The sequence below is a fragment of the Monodelphis domestica genome, chromosome X (assembly GCF_027887165.1).
Source record: "Monodelphis domestica isolate mMonDom1 chromosome X, mMonDom1.pri, whole genome shotgun sequence".
Taxonomy (NCBI): Eukaryota; Metazoa; Chordata; class Mammalia; order Didelphimorphia; family Didelphidae; genus Monodelphis; species Monodelphis domestica.
This window is the reverse complement of record NC_077235.1, coordinates 22,223-45,574: the sequence shown is the minus strand read 5'-3', so window position 1 is coordinate 45,574 and position 23,352 is coordinate 22,223.

Sequence of the window (23,352 nt, the reverse complement as noted above, 5' to 3'; positions counted from 1 at the left end):
TCATATTTATTGCCATATAACTGGACAAAATAGCTCTTAATGATTGCCTTAATTTCCTCTTCATTAGAGGGAGAGATAACCCTTTTTGTTCATGATACTGTTGTCTCTTCTTTCTTTTTCTTATTTAGATTAACCAATACTTTCCTTCCCCCCAAAAAATACCAACTCCTAGTCTTATTTATTAGTTCAATAGTTCTTTTACTTTCAATTGTATTAATTTCTCCTTTGATTTTTAGGATTTCCAATTCAGTCTTTATCTCAGGGTGTCTAATTTGTTCTTTTCCTAGTTTTTTTTTAGTTACATGCCCAATTTGTTAATCTCCTCTTTATCTTTTTTGTTAATATGACCACTCATGGATATAAAATTTCCCCTGAGTTCTGCTTTGGTTGTATTCCCAAAATTTTGATATGTTGTTTCTTCACTGTAATTCTCTTCAATGAAATCATTAATTGTTTCTATGATTTGTTCCAACCTGTTTTGGAGAATCAGATTATTTAATTTTCAACTAATTTTAGATTTGCCTCTCTATGAACCCTTACTAATGATATTTTTTTAATCACACTATGATCTGCAAAGTTGCATTTATTTTTTCTGCTTTTCTGCATTTGTTTGCAATGTTTTTATGCCCTTGTACATGGTCAATCTTTGTGAATGTACCATGTGCTGCTGAAAAAAAGGTATATTCCTTTTTATCCCTATTTACTTTTCTCCAGATATCTATTAACTCTAATTTTACTAAGATAGAAATATTTATTTCAAAAGATATAATCACAAATGTGGAAACAAACTCCCTAGAAATGTAAGAGACATAACTCTCTTCCATCTTCCCCCTCCTCAGTCCCTTGAGGGGGTGGAAGGACATTAGGTTCATAGTTTAGGTAATCCTAGTTCCAAATCCCCAACCCAGCTCTGGCTCAAATCTCAGGCACTCTGGATTTTCAGGGTTTGAATTCTGACTGCACAACTCCATCTGCAATCTTGGAGCACCTAACCTGAAGACTGCATAGGACAGATACAAATAGCTCCAGGCCCATTTTTCCCTGGGGTTTGTAAATGAGGGAGGCTACCCCTGTTATCAGGTCAGTTCATGGCAAGTACTCTGGGCACAACACCTGAGACTGGCCAGAAAGAGCTGAAGGGAAAAGAAAAGATGGCAGAAAAGAGAGGGACCTCACTCAGCCCTGCCACTTGTAAAGACACAGGCAGCCAATCAAAGGAGGCCATTCCCACCCATGTGGTAGGGAATACATCACCCTCTATATTAAAAAAAAGTGTTGAGGCGGAGTCAAGATGGTGGCACAGCAAATGTTCAGACCTCTGAAAACCCTTCCTCACCGATTAAAAACAAAATGCTTTTAGGGGACTGAAAACCAAATCTAACAACAGGACAAAGCTAAGGAACCCTCCTGCTGGCCGCAACTTAAAAGGTATGACCCCCAAAAGTCTGAATTTGAGAACACTTGGGTTTAAGGGGAAGGAAGAAGGAAGGTCCCAGGACCCATCCCCCACCTACAGTACTGAGTCTCCAACAGTGGCTAGAATCTATAGTGGGCAAGTGCACTAGTCTGGAGGGAGTACCTTTCTGGTAAAGCCGTGCCAGGCTCAGGGCTTTAAACACAGGTGGCAGGGAGGCAGCTGGAGGAGAAGCTCAGAGAAGGCAGCCCAATAGCAGCTGAGACAATCCATATCACCCTCCCCTTTCCCCAGGTTTTGGCCTCGGGGAAATCTAGCTCTGCAAGATCAGCTCCACCCTGGCTTAATCAAGCCTTCAGAGGGCAGGGCAGCTCAAGCTCCAACACCCCTCTCCCACAGATTGCTCTGGGAGCCTTGCCGATCGAGCTCCAAGAGTGAAGGTTGCAACTACTACAGAACACCTTAATAACAAGGTGGGAAGCCCAGCTCCTTTTCAGCTTCTGCTGACAGCTGGGGAAGATCTGACATCAGGACCCAACCTGACAAATCAGCAGAGCAGAGAAGTCCCTTCAGGATAGAAAAGCCCAAATCCACAGATCCAGCACATAATGAAAGGAGCAAGACTACAGGCAACTATGGGGGTGAGGGTGGGGAAGGGGGCAAATATGAGCAAACAACAGAAAGAGAAAAAAGAAATTACAAATCGACAGCTTCTATCCAGGCAATGAACAAAGAGCAAATGAAGCAGAGAAAGATCAAGGAACACCAAGCAAAAACAGAATCTCCAGTGAATTGGACACAGGCTTTGGAAGAACTCGAAATATAATTTAAAACACAAGTAAGAGAGGCTGAAGACAACTGGGAAAAGAACTTGAAAAACAAGATAAATCATCTGGAAACAGAGGCACTTGAACTAAAATGTGAAAATAGTGTCTTGAAAGGCCAAAATTAATCAGCTTGAAAATGAGGCAAAAGAAGATGAAAGATGAGGCAAAGAAAATGAAAGATGACCTCCAAAGAAGATCAGACCAGAAGGAGAAGGATGACCAAAAAGCCAGGGATGAAATTCAGTCTTTAAAAACTAGAATACAACAATTAGAAGCAAAAGACTTCACAAGGCAGCAGGAAACTATTAAAACAAAATCAAAAGAATGAAAAAATTGAGGAAAATATGAAACACCTCATCCACAAAATAGAAGATTTAGAAAACAGGTCCATGAGAGACAACTTAAGAATCATTGGTCTATTGGAAGACCATGACAAAAGAAAAAGCCTGGACATCATCCTACAGGAAATTATCCAAGACAACTACCCCAACATTCTAGTGCAAGAGGGAAAAATGGAAATTGAAAGAATCCACAGATCACCTCCTGTACTTAATCCCCAACTGACAACACTCAGGAATGTTATAGCCAAATTCAAGAACTACCAGACCAAGGAAAAAATATTACAAGCTGCTAAGAAGAAGTCATTCAAATGAACTGGAGGAATTCCATGTGAACTGGAACAACCTCCAGCAGAGTGAGAGGAGCAGAACCAGGAGAACATTATACGCAGAGACTGATACACTGCCGAATGTAATGGACTTCTCCATTAGTGGCAATGCAGTGATCCTGAACAAGTAGGAGGGATTTATGAGAAAGAACCCGATCCACGTCCAGAGAAAGAACTGTGGGAGTAGAAACACAGAAGAAAAACGACTGCTTGATTACTATAACAGACGTCCAACGACTGTTATAAAAAGAATTTTCCTTATTGGGTTTGGGCTCGAGAAGGAGCAAGGAGTCTGAGAAAATGGGTGAAGAATAAAGAAACACAGACAAGTCAATATTTTTTGGAAGGGAAGGCGTGAATCCCTGAGGACATTTTCCTTGGAAAGATAATTAAAGGAAAATGTGAGAAGTAACGTGTAGACACGTGGAAGTAAGAATTCCGAGATAGAAAGCACGTGGCCAAGAGGGGCCTTAGGAAAGAGAAAGAGAAAGACAGTAGTGAGAAGTCAAGGTTGCAGGAAAGAAGAGGAGGAATCACGCCTTCACCCCAGGCTTTATTGTGGAGAGTGAGGAAGAATGAATAGGTAACAAAGCATAGTTGATTCTCATTGGTAGCCTAGATAATGACAAGATCGGAGTAGGTGGGGATTCACCTGCCATGCGCTTTTCAGAGGAACCAGGTTTGACAAGGTGAGGGCAAAGCCTTTGTGGCTTAGGCCCAGGAATTCTCTTGCCCTTAGAACTGCCTATACATTGATCATTGACTGCTCTGATCAAGTATTTAATACAACAACCATACTTCCATGCCTGGTAGGCTACAATTACGTGGGTTGAGAGGGATATGATTGGGGATGTAGACTCTAAATGATCACACTGGTACTAATATCAATAATATGGAAATAGGTTCTGATCAAGGTCATATATAAAACCCAGTAGAATTTGGTGTTGGCTACAGGAAGGGGTGGGGGGAGGGGAGGGAGGGAAAGAATATGATTCTTGTAACCAAGGAATAATGTTCTAAATTGACTAAATTATAAAAAAATTTAAAAATTAAAAAAAAAATAAAAGTGTTGTATTAGGGGTCTTTTTTCTTTTCTTTTCTTTCTTTCTTTTTTTTTAAACCCTTACCTTCCATCTTAGAATCAGTACTATGTGTTTGTTCTAAGGCAGAAGAATGATAAGGGCTAGGCAAGGGGGAGGGCTAAAGTGCCTTGTCCCAGGGCACACAGCTGGGAAGTGTCTGAGTTCCATATTTGAACTCAGGGCCTCCTATCTCCAGGCCTGGTTCTCAATTCACTGAGCCACCTAGCTGTCCCCAGAGGTCTTTTCTTTATGTGTGAGTGGGAAGTCTCCTAATAATCATTTTTCATCTAGAGAAGCAGGGATGGAGGGGGTGGAACCAAGATAGAGGCAGAGTAGCAGCAAAATCCTGAAACTGCTCTGAATATCCTTCCAAACTGATCTTTAAAAGGCCCTTCAAAAGGGCAGGAATCAAAGCAGGATGAGTGAGGTGGCTCTCCCACTGAACAAGGTGTGAAAGATAGGTAGAGAAGGGGTCTTCGTGATATAGGGGGGAACGGGAGGCAAAACTGCACAAGGAAAAGCTCAGTCTGACTGGCCACCCCTACCCCCCCCCCCACTTTGCCAGATGCAGAACCAGGACCTAGGCAACTTTGGGATCCCAACACGTGGACTACACCAATAAAAGAGAATCACAGACTCATCTCTGGAAGTCCCAGGCCCTGGAAATGAGGTTCAGAGCTCCAAAGCACTGGGTGCTCTCAAACTTCTGCAGTAGCAGTAAAGATAGCTCCAGGGTAAAACCCTGTGAACCAGAAGCTAAGACAGAAATGGCCAACAACTTGCAGATCTCCCAGACGCAGAGGGGTTTGGGGGGAATGAGGAAAGAGCCACAAAAAAATAGCTCTTGACCCTTGACAATTTCTATGGAGAAAAAAAGCAAAAAACATAAGCAACAGAAGAGGGTGAGAAACAAAAGAATCCACAAACAACAACTCCCAAGAATGTTATAGCCAAGTTCAAGAGCTTCCAGGCTAAGGAGAAAATACTGCAAGTACCCACATAGAGAAGCAGGGACTTTTCATCTTTGGGAGAGAGTGGGGGCTGGAGAGCTCGGTTTCTGCATATGTCACCACTCAGAGGGGAAACCTCCCTCCTGACCATGGTCTGTTGAAAGGCCAATGGCAGATCATAAAGATGTGTGAGAAGTACTCAAGGGCTAAAGAAGAGGCAGAAGCCCCTGCATTGGTCTTTCAGGAGCTGTTTTGCCGGTGTGGAGTTCCATGGGAAATAGAATCAGAAGCAGAGTCTCTGCTCTCCATTCCATCTCTTCTATTAGAATTGGAGCCCTCCCCACTCTTGGGCATTCAGTATAATGGAATATCCAGATGAAAGCCTCAAGGCAAACCTTACCTGGACATGTTATCTGGGGGTGGCCATCTAACTGTACTCAATCGATTTCATTTTATTATAAAGGTCCTCCTTTGGCAGGCAGAAAATAAATGTAAAGAGAATAAATACAAAGCGATTCAATACAAGGTCATTTGAAGAGGGCATGTAGGGGGTGGGTAGGTGGGTGGGTGTCAGGAAAGACTGTTTCATGTAGAAAGAGGTGCTGAAAGGCATCTTGAAGGAAGAAAGAAATTCTTTGAAGGGGAGGTGAGGAAGGATGGAAGGCATTCCAGGGACAGGGGAGAGCCAGTGCAAAAGCATGGAGATGGGAGATGGAATGTTGGATGTGAGGAAGAGAGAGAGAGAGAAGGTTAACAGGGCTGGATTGCAGAGTGATGTCCAAGGAGGCTTGAAAGGTAGAGTGGAGGTAAGTTAGGGAGGGTCACCAGACAAGTGCTTCCAATGTGCCAGGCTGGGGCTACTTAGAAAGGCAACTATCCAGCCTCTGCCCTCTGAATTCCCATCCTTTTGTTGTGCTCCATTTTCTTATTTGTTCCCTTTCTCCTCACTCCTCCCACTGTTCCCGCCCTGCCATCCCACTGAGAGAGCCTCACTGGGCAGTGCTAGGCAAATTGGGACACTGTGATTGATTCCTGAGATGGGATGAGGAGAGCTGATGGGTGGAGAAAACTATGTATAATAAGGGGGAGCCTCTGGGACCCTGGACCTTTGCATGGTCTTTTGCCTCTGGTGAGGTTCTTTTATGGCTTCCTGTTTCTACTTCGTGATTCGGACTTTGGATTCTGGTGAAGATTCAGCTTTCAGAGTTGGAGCCTCGGGCTGAAGAGGGATGCCTACTCCGGTGAGACTCTTGCCTCCTTGGCGCGCGAGACTGCCCTTTAAGGCTCGTCCTCTTCAGTGTCCGTCTTGTCTTTGGTTGTGGAAAAGCTGGCCTAGGGAGCTTCGCGTTTGGATTCCCATTTGTGGTCTGGGGCCATTTGGACCCGGGTTTAGGGTATTTTCAGCTAGGCAGTATTTTCTACCTCCTCCCTACATCTTCCCTTTACTATCTCCACCTCGCTGTACTAAATCTACTAAAGCTGCTAGCCGCCTCATGACTTAAGAGTTAATTTTTATAATCGGCAACCACAACCATTTTTAAAAATTCTTATATTAGTCAAACCCATTTTAATTATTACAGGAGGAACAAGCAGTAATTCAACTCCTACTGTGCACCAGGCCGGAGAAGGACATGGCAAACCCCTCCAGGATCTTTGCCAAGAAAATCCCACGTGGGGTCCCAATGACTGGAATGCAGCTAAACAGCAATAATTGTGTGGTGCCAGGCACTGTGCTAACTTCAGTGCTTTCCAAATACCATCTTACTCCGAAATGATATGCAAACAACTGTGGGCCTACAAGATAAAGCCAGAGTAGATGAAAGGTGATCTCAGGAGTAAGGTCCTAGCTGAGTCCCAGAAATGGGTACATGGAGAAGAGGGAGCCGAGAGTCCCAGAAGGAGGCGCCTCTTCCCTCCAGGTGAGCAGCCTGATGAGAGGGAAGAACAGGAGAACCTGAAGAAGGTGAGATTTCACCGGAGTTTTGAAAGAGCACAGGAAAGCTAACAGTAGATGCTTTCCTTCCTTCCTTCCTTCCTTCCTTCCTTCCTTCCTTCCTTCCTTCCTTCCTTCCTTCCTTCCTTCCTTCCTTCCTTCCTTCCTTCCTTCCTTCCTTCCTTCCTTCCTTCCTTCCTTCCTTCCTTCCTTCCCTCCCTCCCTCCCTCCCTCCCTCCCTCCCTCCTTCCTTCCTTCCTTCCTTCCTTCCTTCCTTCCTTCCTTCCTTCCTTCCTTCCTTCCTTCCTTCCTTCCTTCCTTCCTCCCTCCCTCCCTCCCTCCCTTCCTTCCTTCCTTCCTTTCTTTCTTTCTTTCTTTCGGCAGGAAGACCAACGAGGGAATGGCTGCAATAATCTAGTGGAGAGGTGATGAGGGCCTGAACTGAGGGGGTAGCTGTGTGAGTGGAGAGAACAGGTTAGAGATGAGTGATGCTTCCAAGAAAGAAAGAGCAAGATATGGTCATCTCTTGGCTCTGTGGGGTGAGGGGAAAGGAGCAGTACAGGATAATGCTGCTGTTATGACCCTGGGATGCCACCGGAAGGCTGGTGAGCTCTTTGACAGAAGTCACGTTGACAGGGGCAACTAAGACGCACCAGGGAAAGATCCCAAGTTTCATTTCACTTATGTTGAGTAAGACATGTCTCTGGGAAATACAGTTGAAACTATTCACCAGTTACCTGCCCCTATAAAACTAACCCAACAGAGGGGAAGGGAGGAGACTGCAGAGAGAAGAGAAGGCCTAGGGCCCAACCAACCCTGGAAGGAGGACCTGGATAGAGCCGGTGCATGCAAACTCATCAAGAAGGGAGTGTCCGGGAGGAGAAGGGTGGTCAGCAGTGTCAAATGTAGCAGAGAAGCTGACAAGGGCTGAGGTGGAAGGAAAAAACGTTCGAATTTGGCAATTCAAAGATTAGGGGTCTTGTTGGAGACTGCAGTTTCAGTTGAGTGAGGAGGCTGGAAGACAAACTGCCAAGAAAATGAGAGGAGAGAAAGTGAGGCAGAAAGTATGAACTTTTCCCTAAACCCTTCTCTTCCATCTTAGAATCAATACTAAGTATTGGCTCCAAGGCAGAAGGCCTAGGCAAAGGGGTCAAGTGACTTGCCCAGGGTCACCTAGCTGGGAAGCATCTGAGGTCAGATTGGAACCCGGGACCTCCCATTTCTGGGCCTGGTCCTCAATCCACTGAGCTACCCAGCTGGCCCCGACCTGGACATTTTAGAGGACTACAAAGGAAAACCAAGGTACGGGGCAATAACTTGAGGGGACAGAGGCCAATGAAGGTTTTTCAAAGCTGGGGATGCTTCAGCATGCTTGTGGGCAGCATTTGAGAGGGGGAGAGAAAGCCTGAGAGCCAGGGAGAGCAGAGATTGGCATGGCAACCTTCTAGAGAAGACAGGGAGGGGTAACGGGATGGCTCAGCCTTGGCCAAAAGAGTGGCCTCCTTGTCAGAGAAGGAGGGGGGCCAAAGAGCCATGTCAGCGGCCATTGGTGGGACCCTGGAGAGCTGCCAAGAAACAAGTTGAAGCAGTGCCTTGGGGAGGGAGATGGGGGACTGCAAAGACCCGGGAAGCCGGAATGGTCTTGGTGGGGGGAGGTCTGCTTGGCTGGGGAGACTTGCTCCCAGGACCTGCACAAGGAGGTGAGGGATCCAAGAGCAAAAGTCAGTCTGGTTGAAGTGGCTCACAGGGGCGCAGGGTGGAGGGGCAGATGGGGAACGCCGAGGCTCCTAAGGCTCTTAGCCTCCAGCCTCTTCCCAGCACTCTCTGCTGCGGCCTTCCTTGGGAAGGGCCCAGGAGGCCCAGCCCGTTGGAGTGTTGATAGGCTGGCCCTGCAGCACCAGGGCGCACTCTTTTCAGGGGAGAGGCGTGGGGCGGGCGGCACTCCTGAAAGAATAGCAGCCCCTCTCTCTCCCTCTCAGCGGCTTGAGTCAAGTTTCGTTTTAGCAATCGGGCTCCGAAGATAGGAGAAGTGAAGTGGGATTCGCCCCTCGCAGGCAGTGGTCGAGGGGAGCCAAAGTGGCAGCAGCTATGGGCAGAAGGTGGGCTCTCCCAGAAGCCAGCGCCTTCTTGCATGTGGACTCTACAGGAGGGAGCATCGGCAAGCTGGAGGAAAAAGGGCCGCCTGATCCTCTGAGCCCATCCAGCCTGCGATTGGTGGAGTAAGAGCGACACCTGGTGGCGTTTTTGAGAAGTGCCGCCGGGCTATTGAATGCATGCTGGACAACCCTCAAAGGCCCTCCATGGTCTTCAAAGGTGGGTATTGGCAGATGCCCGAGTTGCAAAAAACAACAAGAGGGCCGATTTCGGAGAAACCTCAGCTGTCAGGACCCGAGCTCAGTCCTTTGTCCACTGAGCCTCCTTGCTAGGCAGAAGCTCCACCGACTGAGCAGAACCAGAAGAACTTGGAGAGGTGGACGGGCGCCCTCTGACAGCCTCAATGGACAACCACCATTCCCTAGGAGGACGCCACAGGATGAAGGAGACCAGCAGATGAAAGACTCAGGGCGCAGATGGAGCTGTGCATTTTGGGAGCATGGCTAGCTTGACTCTGGGCCACTTCTGTTGGCTTTGGGTGCATTTCATTTTGTCCAGAATCCTTCCCTTCTGTCTTAGAGTCCACACTAAACACTGGCTCTGGGCGGAAGAAGAGAGCTAGGGGCTTGCAGGGTTGCACAGATTTGAACCTGGGACCTCCCATGTCTCCAGGCCTGGCTCTACTAGCCACTGAGTCACCTGGCTGCCCCTGTGCTCCCACTGACCTGGGACTGTGAAGGAGATGATGCTGGGTCATTTTCTGGCTTTGTTCTTCGTGGTTTTCCAGAGCCGCTGGACTAGTTCTGAGCTCTCTGGCCAGTGTGTTCTGTCACCTGAAGTGTTTTCAGTGCTGAGGAAGAATAGAGGCCAGGCCCTTAGGGAATGAAGGCCCACCCTATGTAGCATGGGCTTGTCTACTCTGTGCTGGGAAAAGAAAGATGTCCAGAGGTTGGCCCCTCATTTCAGGGTGCTTCGGATTTCCCAGGAGGCTTCAACAAGCAAACAGGTAAGCTTCCAGCTAGCTGGCACAGGGGGAAGTGAAAAGGAGAGCCACGAGGACAATTTGAGGATGGGCAGAAGGCCAGGGCAGGCTCCCAGGCAGAGGAAGCACTGAACTGAGCCCCAAAGGCAGATGGGAGCCAAGTTGCTACCACCACAACCATCACTCCCACTCCAGCCATTCTGGATATTTGTTCCCCAGACCCCTAGTATGGTGCCAGCATAGGGAAGGTGTCTAACTGATGCTTGTCGATGGGTTGACATCACCTCCATTTTACAGGTGAGACTTAGAGGAGTTAAATCCGTGGTCAGGAGTTGTTCAAACCGACCTTTCCCAAAAGCCAACCAGTTTCCCATGCCCTGTCCCCCATGCACAGGTGGGAGAAGGAGGGACCAAACTCTGAAACCAGCTGCAGGTAAGGTAGTGAGCCCCCTCTGGCTAGGACAGAGAATGATGGAATCTGGGATCCATGGAATCATCTTTGCCTTACCTGAGGGGCGACCAGGCTTAGGAGTGCACTTTGGGAGCTGAAAGGGGCCTTAGAAGGCCATGGAGTCTGGGCCCAGAGAGAGGCGAAATGGATGACCTGAGGTCACATGGGGAGTCAATGGCAAAACCAGGAGATGAACTGGGACCCGGGACTCCAAATCTGGAATGCTTCCTTCCCACTTTACAACCTCCTTTTTGGTAAACTAGCTTATGCCACTGCTAGGTCACCACCTCCTACTAGAGAAAGTGCCTTGCACTTACTCCAAGGCCGAGTGGCCTATTGCTCAGGTCTCAGGTTATTTTTATTGCCAATGCCCTGCCACGCACATGCACACACACACGCACAAGCCTTCTAAACCCTGAAGGCCAAAGAGGGTGTGTTTCTGGCTTCTCTCTGGCAGTGGTAACTGCTTGGTAGCTGGGTTTAGAAAGATGCTGGATCCCTTCCTCTCACTGCCACCCCTTCCCTTTCCATATCTGGAGCCCCCACACAAGGCCTCCGGGGGACTCTAACTGAATGGAGGGAGGGCAGGATGAATGAAGGCCATTTAGAACAGAGGATGGCAGTCTCTTATGGTTTGTTCTCTGTGCAACGGGCACCCCCTCGTGATCCAAGCCTAGCCTGCCTGTCCTTGCTGGTTCTTGACTCAATGGAGTAATAAAAGGGGATGCCTTTCCTCCACATCGTCTGATCTTTGCTTGATGCCAGTCATCTGTTGCTGGCCCTCTGCAGTCAGTGGCCATGCTGGTTTATCTTCCCCTGATGCCAACTTCTTTGTAATCAGTTGGCTGGTGGGGTTTCAATGTCGAGATTCGTGTCTTTGCCTTCTCACTACTTTTTGGGGAACTTGAAAGCCTTGGGCTGATCGGGCCTTCACCAGCCCCTGAGATGGACCAAGAAGACCAAAAGCCTCCTTGAAGGTCTCTTCCATCCTGGAACCAGGCAGAGAAAAAGTTCTTCTCTGAGACTCAGGCCCCAGGATGGCTAAGTTTGGCTTCCGATGCCAGCAGATGGGCCTAAAGAACCAAGGACAGAGAGCTTCGTCACTGGTAGACCACTGGCTGCTTGGCAGCCACTTCTTTCGCCGGGTGGTCTGGGAACCAAAGACTAACTGCCTTGAGATCTGGGGAGGCCCCTTCAACCATGGTAGTGCCAGAGGCAGGGAGCAGGGGGGGCTTCAAAATGTGGACGACTGACCTCTGCCGTGGACACTCTCCCTGTGGAGATTTCTGTCTGGTGTCCAGTGAGTGGACGTGCCATACAAATACACACGGGATGAGGATGTCTACATGATGTTCTCACTAGAAAGGAAACCAGGAGCTCAGCAGCAGACTTTTGGTAGCTAAACCAGAAGGGCTCCTTGTCTGTGCTTTGTGGAAGCCAAGGTCCCAGTCAGCCACCAAACTAGTACATGCCTCTATGCCAGGCACTAGAGAGACAGCATACCTGCCTCACACTAGAGAAAACACATATGACACATATGAGCATGTCAAAATATTGTCCAAGTTTCTTTGGAGGGGGTGCACCATTGGGAGGACCAAGAAAGGCCTCTGTTAGGAGACAGCACATGAGCCGAGGATTCTAAAAGGCAGCGGTGATGAGGGAGGGCATTCCAGGCATCGGGCTGGTACAAAGGCCCAGTGCTGAGGCTCCACCTCCATAGGAGATGGAGTTTTGTATGTGAAGAATAACAGAGAAGCCAATTTGATTGGCAAGAAGTATGCATGAAGGGGGGCAATGCAGATTTAGACGGAAAAGATAGGACTGCAGAAAGACTAGAAAGCATCACAAAAACCAAACTGAGGGGGCAACTAGGTGGCTCAGTGGATAGAGTGCCAGGCCTGGAGATCCAGGGTTCCAATCTGGCCTCAGACACTTCCTAGCCATGTGACCCTGGGCAAGTTACTTAGCCCCCACTTGGGCCATGCAGTCATTAAAGAAAATCAATGAATCCCTTTTTGAATTTTTTTTCGGTTCTGTGTGGAAATGAATTCTGACCATTGTTTTCTGACATTTTAGGGTTCTGATTTTCTCCTTCTCTCCCATACCCCCCTCCATAAGGTGGCAAATATAATGAGGTAGGTTATAATAACAGTGCTATTATGCAGTGCATATTTCTGTACTGCTCATGCCATGACAGAAGACATTTATTACACATACAATAAAAAACTCATGAAGGGAATAAAGTGGAAGATGGCATGTTTGATCTGCAACCACCTCACCCAGGAGCTCCTTCTTTGAGTGTGGAGATAATTTTTCATTGTGGGTCCCTCCGGGTACCTTGGGAACTGGCTTTGCTGGTGGTAATGGTTTAGTCCGTCACAGCTGATCATCACATCATATTTCTGTTACTGTAAGCTTCTTCCTCTTGTTCTGTTCACTCCAGAGCTCTCTAGTCAAAGGGAGAGTTCCTTTTTCCTCACCAACTCCTATAAGTGTTTCCAGGTTGAAAACTGGAACTGAACTAGTCCTGTCCAATGTTTCTTATGGCCCAATAGTATTCCATTACAAGCACATGCCACAGCTGGTTCACATATCCCCCGGGTGATGGACAATGCCTCAGTTGCTAATTCTTTGCCACTACAGAAGAGCTGCTGAAAGTATTTTGGTGCAGATAGGTCCTTTCCCCCTATCTCGGGCCTCTTTCGGATACAGGCTTAGGAGTGGTACTGCTGGGTCAAAGGCTGTGCATGGTTTTAAGGCCCTTTGAGTGTAGTTCCACATTGCTCTCTGATCAGTTCACAGCTCCACCCACAATATATGAGTGTCCCCATTTCCCCACATCCCATCCAACATGGATCATTTTCCTCTTTGGTCATGTTAGTCAATCTGACAGGTGCTAGGTGGTACCTTGGGGTTCTTTTGATTTGCATTACTCTAATCAGGAGGGATTGGAGCATTTTTTTCACATGGCTGTGGAGAGCATCTCTCTCTTCCCCTGAGAACTGCCTGTTCCTATCCTTTGGCCACAAGCTTTGTATTCTTTGACATTGGACTCGGTTCTCTAAATATTTGTGAAATGAGGCCTTCATCGGAGACATCTGCTCCCAAATGTGTGGTTTCCCTTCTCCTCCTGGTCGTGTGGGCTTTGTTTGGCCCAACCCTTTTCAATTGAAGGTAGCCAGAGTGATTGGTTTCATTTTTCACGATGTTCTCTGTGTCTTGTTTGGTCATAGATTCTTCCCTCATCCAGAAGTCTGACAGGTAAACTTTTCCGTGTTCCCCCGATTTGCTTACAGCGTCACCCTTCATTTCCAGATGGAGTATCCATTGTGGTCGCACTTTGGTGTATGGCGTGAGATGTTGGTCTATGCCTAGCCTTGCCCAGACTGCTTTGCCCCAAAGCTCCGATCTTTGGGTTTGACAACCATGGGCCATTAGTTCATCTGTTCCATTGATCCACTACTCTGTTTCTTAGCCAGGACCAGATTGTGCTGATGGTTGCTGCTTTATAGTGTCCTTCGAAATGCTACTTTTGAACCTGAGATAGGCCGTATTTAGGGTTTTATAAACAAACAAAGCCAGATGGACACGCTGGGGAGGTAACAGGGAACCACTGACATTTATTGGGCTGGGAAGTGCTGTGGTTGGACCTAGCCTTTAGAGAGATCGATTGAATGGGGGATGAACTAGAGTGGGGGGAAACTTGCCACAGGAGGTGACTGAATTGTCCAGACAAGAGATTGAGGGCCAGAAATAAGATGATTTGTGAGCCTTGTGAGTAAAGAGAAGTGACAGAGACAGATGGAGGGCTGCCATGGTGGGGAGAAGGGAGAAGGCCCGGGAACTGGTCGAATGCAGCGGGATGACCTTAAGGTTGTGGGAGGATGGAGTGCCCTCCGTGGTAAGACCAAAGGTACAAAGAGGATGAGCTCTACTTTGGACGCCTTCTAAATGTCCAACAGACAGTTGCTGGTGCGGGACTGCTGTTCAGGAAGGAAACAACGACTCTAGAAGGTTGTATGGGCCTATTTATAGTTCCAGTGTGCCAGCAGTCAGCTCCCCATGCCTCCCCTGGGGACTTTCTCATGCTCCCAGCCTCAGAACGCAGATTGAAGCCTATTCTCCCCACCCCCACCCCCCATGGTGTGTGTGTGTGTGCGCGTGCATGTGTTCTTCCACAACACGGCCAGTGTGGAAATGTTTTGCCTGACGGTGCATGTACAACCTAGATTAAATTGCTTCCCATGGCAGGGAAGGAGGGAGGGAGCAAGTTTGGAGCTGGAAATTGGAGAAAAACGAATGTGAGAAATTCTTTTGACATGGAAGACTGCTCATTTGGGGCTGCCCTTTGTTTCTCCATCAGTCCTTGGGATTAAGGAAGAGGGTTCTCTCCAGACATGGGCAGCATTCCCAGCCCTGGCCCAGAGGACAGCTGAGAGCACACCAGTGTATCACTAGCTCTCCCTGGGGGCCAGACTAGATTCCTGACCAGACCAGCTCATGCAGCTCCTGGCTCTCCTCCATCCCCATGGTCTCCCTCCAGCTCTTCTCCATCTAAGTGCACAGGGCTGGCCATTATCCTAGACTGCTGCTTGAGGGAAGGGGGGACTGGAGAGGAGCCGACGGCTTTCCAAAGGCTTTCTCTCTTTCTGAGAAGTGGAGAAGTGCAGGAAACAGGGAATGTTGGGATGGGACTTTTCACTGCTCTTCCCTTCTCCCACAAACTAGCCCGCTCTGAAATGTCTCCCAAGATAGGAGGATGAGAGGGATAGTAGCCATAGCAACCAGTGCTGGAGGATGGGGCGGGTGGGGGGGGTGCAGGAGCAGGATTAGTCAGGGATGCTGCTGAAGGAGAAACAGTGGGGGGGGGGAGGGGAGAGAAGAGCTGTGAGGATGGGGAGCATGCTGCATTGGGGTTGCTGATGGCGCTGAGGGAGGAGTCTGCCTGGGCTGGCCAGGGGCTCCTTCCTCTTCTCCTCTCATTAGTGCCTGAGCCTGGAACACGCCAGAAAAGAAGGGAGGGTGGGGCTCGAGGGCTTTGCTTGGGAGCATGGCACCTGACATGCGACCCGAGAGCCCCCTCCTGGGCTTCCTGCCGGGGCAGATGGAAGAGTCCAACTGGGCAGGCTAGCAAAGCCCTGTTCAGGGGCTGACGCCTCAACATGTGACTTGATGGAAAAGAAGGGAGGGAGGGCAGGGAGAGGAGGGCTGGTCTCAGGTTCTCCCTGCCTCCCCCTCCCAGTGCTGTGGCGCACACAGACGCTGGGGGGAAGGAGGGGTCCCTGAACAATGGAGAGCTTGGCCATGGATGGTGTTAACCCTTGCTTTTGGCCAGGCTCCGGCGCCAGGGCTTTCTCTCTCTCCCGCTTTGCTAATGGCAAGGCAGGGAGAGAAGGCGACACTCGGGGCCCACAGCCTGGGCTGACTAGGCCAGGAGTGACTAAGGGGGCTCTCAGGAGGCCTCCCTCCTCTCTCTCAAGCCAAAGAACAAAGGTGGAGCTTGCTAGAGAAGTAGCAGGGGGGGGGGACTCTACAGAAGATGGAGAGTGAGTCTCATTGGGCTTGCTGATGGCGCAGAGGGCGGAGTGTGAACAGGCCATCAGGGGCTGCTGCCTCCTCCCTCTCCTCCTCCTGTGAGCCAATGCTGGAGCGTGGAACATGCTAGAAAAGGGGGAGGGAGGTGCCAGGGAGATGGGTGGGTGGGGTGGAGATTTTCCTGCCCCCCTTGCTGATGGTGCTTGGGAGGGAGGAGCCTGAGGAAACCCAGGATGAGTGGCTGGGGGGGGGTTGAGGCCCTTGTTCTCTGGCCCACCCTCCCATGCCTCCCCTTCCCTGTTGCTGCTGCTGCCCACCGCTACCACCACCGCTGCTGCTGCTGCTGCTGCCATCGCCGCCATCGCCGCCATCGCCACCTCTGGCAAGAAGCAGCAATCAGTGAGCCATGCATGGCACAGGCACGGATGGGCCACTTACTTGCTTTGTGCCAGGCGCTGGGCTGGAGGAAAGGGCAATGGCCACAGGCTCTCCTCTCCCTCCCGTCTTCCCTCTCCTTGGCCCTGAATCTAAGCAGCAAAGAACAGAAGCTGGGAGGGACTTGGGGGGGGGAGTGGCAGAATTCAAGGCATTTTGACCCTTCTCTGCCTGGCCCACCAGCTGGAGGCTCTTTCCTCCCTCTCCTCTATCCCCAGGAGGCACTGACAGAGGGTGGGGTATGCTAGAAAAGGAGGAAGGGTGGGGAGAAGAAGGAGAACAGGGACCTTTTCCTCCAGCTGCTACAGGAGGTGCCAAGGGTGGAGGGGCCTTCAGGGGGCTGGAAGGTAAAAAGGGAGGAGAGACACGGGCAGAAGCTCTGGCCGCCAGGTTCTTTGTCTCCCTTTCCCCTCTGGCTGGCAGGGAAGACAAGAGAGGGCCCCTGTATCATCAGCCCCAGTGCCCCCCCCCTTCTCCTGGGCTGGCATGGGCAGGGAGGAGGCAATGGCAGCATCACCTCCAGACTTTCCCCTCCAAAGCTAGTGTGCTCCCACAGAGTGGCAGAGATGTGTAGTGGATAGAGCCTTGGCACATCCCATTACCACCCCCTCTCCCCATGGGCATGCGCATGCGTGCTCTCTCCTCTCCCCCCCCCCCCACCTTGGGTAACTCTCTACACTTCTGTGGCTACACGTCTGGGCATAGAGCTAGCCCCAAATCAATCTGTAAATTGGGGATGTAGGACTTGTGGGAGGGCGCCCACTTGAAGAAGTCCCAGGCTCTGAGGAATCAGAGGGATTTCTTTTTTTTCCTTTTTTTTTCTTCTTTGTGATTGTCCTTCATTTTTGAAGAACAATGACATCATGGGATAATATCTTTATTTCTTTATGTTTTAATATTTTATTTGATCATTTCCAAGCATTATTCGTTAAAGACATAGATCATTTTCTTTTCCTCCCCCCACCCCCCATAGCCGACGTGTAAATCCACTGGGCATTAGATGTTTTCTAATCAGAGGGATTTCTTAGGCAGGAGCAGGTGAAGTAGGCCTGCCCGAGGAGAAGGGGGCCAGGCTTTCTATGCGTTAAGGGAACAGAGGAAGTTGGGGAGGGCTCAGAAGTGGAGGGTGAGGAGCCTTGGTGTCTGGCTGTGAAGTAGCCCCAAAAGACCAAAGATGGAAAAATTACCAAATTTTTAGGGGACAGATCTGGCTTCCCTTCCCTTCAGCTGTTTAATCAGATAACAAGCTGGTTTCTGCTTAGTTTGGGGGGGCAGGAGACAAAAGAGGAATCTCAGGAATATCAAAGGGGCAGCAAACTGATATTTGACTTAGTACAGATAAGCACTCCTTGGATCACAACCCCAGGATGGACTCCTTGTCTCGTACCTCAAATTCCTGCATTAAGGTCTGTTTATCGTCAGATAAGAACCTGTATGTGTAACTTGTATCTGGGAGCCCTGTATAACCCGTTCCCTAGTGCAGAACCTGTGCAGTATTCCATTAGGGAATTCTGTCCCAGCTGGTAGTTTCTTTATTTCTCTCTTATTATTTTTATTTTTTTTGGTTCCAATATTTATGGTTCCAATAATCAACATTCTAGGTGTTTGAACTCATTTGTGAAGTGTCCCACTTCGGGTGTCCTTTGCTTCGGACATATTATTAGGCCCCAACCAGAATCAGAATAGAGGGCGAGTTGCCTGTCTGGGGGAATCTAGTGACACTGGAGACCCAGAGGAAACAGAAGGAAATGCACATCTCCGAGGATCCACCACCAGCATTGGGGGCGGGGCAGGGCAGAGGAAGCCCTGACTTTGACCTGGCCTTCCTCACTGCCCCGCTGTGGCATTTTCTCCATCCTCGGGGTCCTTTGGGCTCTCAGGCATTTCAGGGCTCCTGAGGCAGGCTGAGGGGCACTTACTGGCTTCTCGGCCGGGACTAACTGCCCCTTTGAGGTCCGGTACCTCGCTAGGCCAGCTCTGTGGTTTGGGGCCCCCCTCTTCCCCCAAGTGCGTGTGTGGGGTTCACTTCAGCTCTGCCCATCGTGGCTCGTTCTGCCCATGTGTCTGTCATGGCGCAGGTCCCTGTGCCCGTGCATCAGCCTCGCCCTCCCCCGGGCCCGCCACCCAGCCCCTGCCCTTGCCCTGGTCAGTGCTCAGTCTGGGGCCTGCGGGCCCGCCTGGCCCACGCTCCTGCTCTTCCTTCCAGCCCTGCTCCGGCAGAGTGCAGAAAGCAGTGTGTCTGCTGCGTCGCCTCCCCCACTCTGTTGGGCTGCCTGTGAGGCTCCATTTCTGGGGCTCTGCTGCCATCTAGTGGCTTCAGGCACGGTCTGCAGGGCCTGATATTGGGCTGTTCGCGGCAGCCCGGAGGAAGAGAGCAGAAAGCCATGGCCTGCCCTTTCCAGGAATGCCTTCATTGTCACAGCCCAAGCCTTGCAGCGGCGGCGGCGGCGGCGGGCCAGGGGGGAGAGTGCCAGCTCCTGGGGGGCCGGGGAGCTCTTCGGGACTCCTTCGTGCCTATGCTGAGCGCTCGCTACTAAGTCCGGGGGGTTCTTTCTCCACTACGTCTTGGGGACTGGACTTGGAAGGCCTCCTTAGCTGCCTCTGTTCCCCAGGCCTCCACAAGTCCCTGAGCGTCCCCACGCGGGCCCGTCTCCCCCAGAGGTACCGCCGGCTCACCGTGGCCAAAAAGTTCTCTCTCCTGCGGCCCCCAGCCCGATAGATCTCCCCAGCGAGAGCATGCTTCCTCCGAGGCTGCCCCACCCCCTCCAGTGTCCTCGTGCCAAGCACCTCCGAGTCACCCTCAGAGTCTCCTTTACCCCCGCCTCCCCGCCCCCCCAGCTTCACTGGCTAGGGTTCGGGCCTTCATCAGCCTCCACAGGGGCTTCCTTGCTTGCCGCCTCTCTCGTCTCCCATCCATCCCCCCAGCTGCGCAAGGGACATCCCTAAACCACAGGTCTCCTCAGAAGGCTGCGGGGGCACCTCGCCCAGCCTGGGAGAAACTCCATTCTCGAATCCGTGCATCTGGCCTGGGCTTGGGCACGGGGGCTCGATCTCCCACCCCTAGAACCCCGAGGAGGGCCACGTCTTCAAGTGGAGCTGCCTTGCTGGGTGCTCCCTGGGCCCTATATCCTCCTCCCTCCCTCCTCGCCCGTTTTCCTTAGGGTGCCCAGCTCACGTGGACACTTTTATCTCCAGGACCAAGTGGTAAAGGGAAAAGAAAGGCTGCTTCATGAACATTTTAAGACACCTCAAGACCAAGGAATGACTGTTCTGTTAGCCAGCTAAGAGCTCCAGCTGTCATCAGCCACCACAAGTGTTAGTGAGCCAACGTAGCATCATTGGTTGAAGCCAGCATTCCTCCTGCCCTAAAATGAAAGCCCGGGAGCAGAGGTGCTTTCATGAAAACAGGAGAGCAGAATCAGTCCAGTGGCTCCTCCATGGAGTTTCCAAATGGTATCAATGTGCAATATTCATTTGCAGTTTTCCCTGAGGCCTGTTTAGCCAAAAGTTTTCCTATTGCAGGGCCAGAAGATTTTGCAAGTGGCAGACTGGTGCCCCCCCTCATCCCATTTACAAGCACATTGACATTTCAATCACAGCTAGGTGCTATAACAGCAAACTCAGCCTCTTAGCAAGAGGCACAAGAACAAAGGTGCTGCTCTTCTCCGTTTGATCCTTCCTCGGGCTTCATTGGAGCATGTGGGTGCCCAAAGCTTCCTAAAATCACAGAGGTCCCCCCCTCTGCAGAGCCTTAGAGCCACTCTGATTGGTCTACTCTATCTCCGGTAAAGTGTTCACTGGGTTTTTGGATTTGGGATTTCCTCCTCTTATTTGGGGAGCTCTTCATTCTCAGCCTTTCTTTCTGCTGATCTCAATTGTTGGCTACTCCCTGGAAGGGAGGAAAGTTAAAATTCCAAGGCTCCCCTGGGAAAGGGCCGGAAGAGCCATGAGTCAGCTTCACAAAGGGAATCTCATCACCATCAAAGGAGTCAGCTTCTGCCAACTATCCAAATATGGGCACGTACACGGTCCAGAATTTGAAAGCATGGACTGGACAGCCATCACTTTAGGGGAACCTGTCAGAAGAGACCCTAAATTGTCTACGGGTATTACTTCAAGAGCCAGGAATTCAGCTGAAAAAGAGGCAGGAGTTTGGGAACTGGACTCAGCTAAGCCATGCCGATGAATCGAGTCTGGGCACGACACAAGGGTCTGTGCTGCTATGAGTACCCAAGGCCGCAAATGGGTCCTCGAACCTCACCGCTGCCTCCAGCTGCATAAGTCTGAGAGAAAGAGGGTTCCCAAAGCAGTGACAAGGGTCTTTGATCAGGGGAAGGCGTTTGATATTCAGGATCCTCCCATACCACCAGAGTACAGGAATGCCTGAAGAAGGGCATAAGGGGCAGCCTTTACATACACTTCAGTGTGGAAGACGGACTAACATCTGAGCAGAGCCCAGGATTCCTGGCCAAGTTCCCAATTAGGAGGTCAGGGAGGTCAAGGTAGCCAGAAGAGATGAGGGAGAAAAGCTGGGAGGTAGGGGAGCAATTTCCTCCCTCCAAACCTGCCCAGGAACATCTAGAAGTATAGCAAAGGCTACCCCACCAATGTGGCATGGGGGTGGAGGTGGACATTTTAAAGGGAGGCGGGATAGCTGGCCCTCCTCCCCTCTCCCCACATTCTCCAAGGGGGCCTGTGCTTCCAGCCAGAAGGGCAACAGGAGGGCATGGGACACTTACTCTGCCACTCAGCTCTCCTCAGAGAGAAATCCTGGGCTAGACTCATAACTAGCTGTTTTCCATTGACCTAACAGAACTACCAACGTCCTTATAACCGCTGTCTTTCATCAGAGCAAGGAGATTATAAGCTGAGAAGCCACGTAGAACCACAGTCCTGGTACTTCTGATGAACTGAGGTTCCTTGCAAAGGAGGTCATTATTCCTTAAATATTCTTAGTCTGGGGGGAGCTGGCTAGCCCAGTGGATGGAGAGCCAGGCCCAGAGACAGGAGGTCCTAGGTTCAAATCTGGCCTCAGACACTTCCCAGCTGTGTGACCCTGGGCAAGTTGCTTGACCCTCATTGCCTAGCCCTTACTGCTCTTCTGCCTTGGAGCCAATCCACAGTACTGATTCCAAGACAGAAGGGAAGGGTTAAAAAATATTCATAGTCTGGTGGGGCTATGATTTTCAGATCCAAACTAAACTTTTTGGATCACTCTTGAGGGAATGAGGAAAGGAGGACCCATGCTTCATATACAAGGTTGGACTCCATTCCCACCAAATACCAGTTCCACAATGAACCCATTTATCCAAGTCCAAGAAAGCATATGCAGGAGACCAACCATATATCAGAAAATACAAAGTGAAAGAGTTCTCCCATTAAGAATACGGTAACAACAGAGGCAAGAGGGGAGAAGAGAGATGGGGAGAGAGAGAGAAGGAGAGACAGACAGACAGACAGAGAGAGAAGGAGAGGGAGAGAGAGAGGTAGAGGGAGAGAGAAGGAGAGAGACATACACAGAAAGAGAGGGAGAAGGAGAGACGCAGAGAGAGAGGGAGGGAGAGAGAGACAGACAGAGAGAGAGGGAGGGAGAGAGATGGAGGGAGGAAGAGAGAGACAGAGAGGGAGAGAGAGTGGGAGAGACAAAGAGAGAGACACAGAGAGAGAGAGAGGAGGGAGGGAGACAGTCAAAGAGGGAGACAGAGAGAGGAGAGGGAGAGAGAGAGAGACAGGGGGAGAGGGAGGGAGACAGAGAAGGAGAGAGAGGGAGAAGAGAGAGAGGGAGAAGGAGAGAGAGAGAGGGAGGGAGAAGGAGAGAGAGGGAGAGACAGAGAGAGGAGGAGAGGTGGGGGAGAAGATGAATGAATTGATGAAGCATTTATTATGGCCTCATTTTGTGCCCAACTCTGTGCTAAGTGTTCAGGCTACAAATGGAAAAATCAGATGGTCCCTACTCTCAAGGAGCTCCTATTCTAATGGCAGAGCCAGTACGTAGGGAAGGTTTCCTTCACACTAGTGATCCCATGGATCTTAGGGTGCAACAGTAAAGTGGATACTCAGGCCTCTTCTCTAATGTTATTTCCACTCATACAAGCCTAGCCCTTTCTGATGTTGAGCCATTGGAGAAGGCCAGGACTTTCCTTTCTGGGTCTTCAGGAGCTGTGCCCCTGCAGAAGCTTTCATTCCCAGGCTGCTTCCAGAAGGATGGCCGAGAGCACAGAGTCAGAGGCTTTGCTGTGCCCGAGGCTCCTGGGCTCGGGGTCCTGCGCTGTCTCCATCATGGTCTGAGGGGTTGTGGCATTTTGACTGGCCTGGCATGTGCTGCCTCAGGGGGCCTGGATGCTTCAGCTAGGCTAGCTTGCCTAGCCTGTAGGTGGTTGGCAGTTCGTGGGGGTGTATGACTCCTTCTCAATAAAAAAAGTTCCTTTCCAGAATGACAGCTGTGACAGTCAGGCTGAAAGCAGGACCAGGGGTTTGGGAACTGCTGTCACTCTTCAGGCTCCTGTGACTATATATCTGCCTTCAGTTGCTTGGCGGTTGTTGCTGGTAGTGATGGGGAAGGGGGCTCTCTCTCTTCACAATGATTCCTGCTCAATGATGGCTGGAAGGGCTGGCCTGGAAGCAGAGTTGCTGGTCTGGAGGATGCCGCTCTTCCCAAGGCCTTGAGCTAAGGGTCTGGGGTTGTCCCCATCAGTCTCTGAGGAGAGATGATGGTCCAGGGGATGGAGATGGGCAGACCTGCCTGGCACATATTGTCTCCTGTCTCTCTCTGTTTCGAGATGCTTTGAGCTTTGAGGTGAATGGCAAAGAAAGGAGAAGTGATTGGTGACTGAGACACCAAATCAGAGGAGGCATGCAAAGAAAATGTCAGGAGAGAGCAAGGGAGGGCCAAAAGAGGCAGCTTGTCTGGTCCTGGGCATGCAAGCTAGGTGTTTTGGCACCTGGGGAAGCCTTCCCATTGACTTTTCCCCTTCCTCTCAGG